At 42.6% G+C, this 2,636-nt stretch overlaps 1 protein-coding gene across 2 annotated transcripts in view; it reads left to right on the top strand.

Moving 5' to 3' along the window:
- The first annotated feature begins 333 nt into the window (after window positions 1–333).
- The window catches only part of LOC133425180 (interferon-induced very large GTPase 1-like), a 23,723-nt gene continuing 21,420 nt past the window's right edge, over window positions 334–2,636 (top strand). For both annotated transcript variants that reach the window (XM_061715875.1, XM_061715872.1), the window contains exon 1: window positions 334–430. The gene's annotated coding sequence lies outside the window, so the exon portion shown is untranslated. The remainder of the gene's footprint in view (window positions 431–2,636) is intronic.

Genomic DNA, 2,636 nt, shown 5'->3' with positions numbered 1-2,636 from the left:
GTAACTGATGTCGTCTTTTGTCGCTGTTTGCACTGTACGTTAATAAATAAATACATTTAGATTAAAAAAAAACAAAAAAAAACCAAAGGAACAAACTTTGATTATATTGTTTTTTTTTTACTCGCTGTCACACTTCTTCATTTGGTCATTCCAGGGATTATTTAGCTGAGTTCATCCACGTCCAGTAGGAATAAATTAGGAGTAAAAACAGGAGAAAGTAAAGGGAGGAGCTTATCAGGAAACAGATCTAGATAGTGTCAGTCTGCGTTCAAGGGTCAGATTAAGTGTTTCAGGAAACAAAGGTTGGTTTATTTTACACTCCCATCTATTGTGAAGCTGTTCAGTTGCTGTGAGCGACTGTAAAGGGTTTAATCAGGGCAGGAAACGGGTCTGTCCCGGGTCTCAAACGGATTCTGTCTACCAACCGAAGGTAAGGTGTTTATACTCCTCTAGAGCAGCTGAGCAGCTGTTTCCTGCTGTTTCCAGCTGTTTGCAGCTGTTGGAGACATTAAGGAGCTCCAGAGTGGGTAAAGCTGAAGGGGGGGGACTTTTACATGATAAAATGTATTTACACCTTCAATGCACCGAGAAAAACCTGCCTGAAGTCGTAAGTGTCATGCAGAGTCTCAGACCCGTGCAGCGTTGCAGCGACGATGACGTCACAACCGCCTTGTCCGAGTTCAAGCTGGAAAGTCTGTATAGTGCTTTGTTGTCTTGACGTCATCACTTGGTGGAGCCGCCATGTTGGAAACTAACTTAGCTTAGCTTAGCTGCTCTTCGGACCACTGCGCACTGTGTACAGACGTGCTCCCTCTTCCTTGTGTCTTACTTTCTGTTATTCTGTAACCATGGTAACGCGTTGCTGTGTTGTGGGGTGTTCTGTAACCATGGTAACCCGTTGCTGTGTTGTGCGGTGTTCTGTAACCATGGTAACCCGTTGCTGTGTTGTGCGGTGTTCTGTAACCATGGTAACCCGTTGCTGTGTTGTGGCTGCAGCAGCTCTACATAACAGATATGGGGAATAGATCGCTAACTTTTCACCACTTTCCTGCTCGGAGGCAGAATCAAACAAACACTCACACAGACCGGGGTCGCAAACATTTGGTCAATTGTGCTGAGAGACCAGTTAACCAATTCCATGATTGTAGAGAGTTTGGGAGGAGTGAAAAAGAGAGGCTTTAAAAGACAAGACAGAGGCAGCAGCATGGCAGATAGGGAGGGAGAGGAGCAGAAAAAGTGTCCGCCGTCACCGAGAGCCGGAATCAAACTATACAGTTTTTCTCTATTGCCAAAACACAAAACCCAGTACTCTAAACCAAATGACCAGTTGCCTAAACACATTTAGTAAAACTACCCCCCTTTTGCCACAACCACAAACACAATTCACCTGTAGACACTTTTCACAAAACCCATCCCCTTTTTCTCAAAACTCTAAACACATTTTGCTGTGCTAAAACACATTTTGCATATAACTCTGCTCCAATATGCATTGTGAAGCTCATGTGATGCAAAATGCTACCCACAATCAGCAAAACTTGAACACAATGAACATACCTGGTGTCAATCAGTAAACACAACTACTCATAATTTAAAACACCTATTGCAAATGATGTGACCACACCTATATAAGTCAGTGCAGTTTGCTGAAGCCTCAAAAACAAAAATAGATGATCAAGACAGGAGAAGAGGAGTTCGTGTCAGATGTGTTTGGCATTTGAGAAGGAAATACCATTTAGTGAAGAGTTAACACTGTTTTGAGGGTAGAGTGTGCTTTTGCAAGAGAAGTGTAGGATTTTGCATTTTGTGTGTGAGTTTTGTAATTTGTGTTTAGAGTTTTGAGAAAGTGAGGTAGTCTATCAGGAAATGTGTTTAAACAATTGTGAAAAACTGTAACATCAATCAGCAATTCATTAGTGTATGTCTGCCACCCTACTCTCCGTTCCTAAACCCAATAGAGGAGTTCTTCTCATCATGGCGGTGGAAGGTCTATGACCGCCAACCTTACACCAGAGAGAACCTTCTCAGGGCTATGGACCTGGCCTGTGATGATGTGGCTGTGGAGGTGTTCCAAGGCTGGGTGCGGCATGCCAGGGCATTCTTCCCACGTTGTTTGGCTATGGACAATATTGCCTGTGACGTTGATGAGGTCTTGTGGCCCGACCCAGCCCGACGTGATGACGCCCCATGATTTCGGTGTCAACATACAACATACTGTGTCAATTTTCAAACGTACTGTAATAAAAGAAATACCACCCTGAACATTGTGTTCTCAATTGTTACTTTACTGTATCTATTGTGTGTAATGGATCCTCTATGGAGTTTACGGTACTAATTTTTGCATTGAGTTTCCCATGAAATGCACAAATCTATAGTAAATGCCCAAAACATATTTGAGGATAAATAAGGGTTGCTCAAATGCATCCTGGCAGTTGTGAAACTGTAAAAAGAACAGTCTCACACTGTGAACATTGTGTTTTCAATTTTTTTGGTAATGTGGTTAATGATGCTCAGTAGTGTTTACATTTCTGCAAGCCTTGAGTGGTATTTTGGTGTCAGAGTTTGCTTTTGAGCATATGAGCAACTGTTTTGGTGTGATGGGTTGGTTTTTGTGCATATGAGCATCTGTTTTGGTGTGA

Source organism: Cololabis saira, chromosome 24 (genome assembly GCF_033807715.1).
Source record: "Cololabis saira isolate AMF1-May2022 chromosome 24, fColSai1.1, whole genome shotgun sequence".
In the NCBI taxonomy this organism is placed as follows: Eukaryota; Metazoa; Chordata; class Actinopteri; order Beloniformes; family Belonidae; genus Cololabis; species Cololabis saira.
This window is presented reverse-complemented; position numbering and strand designations above follow the sequence as displayed.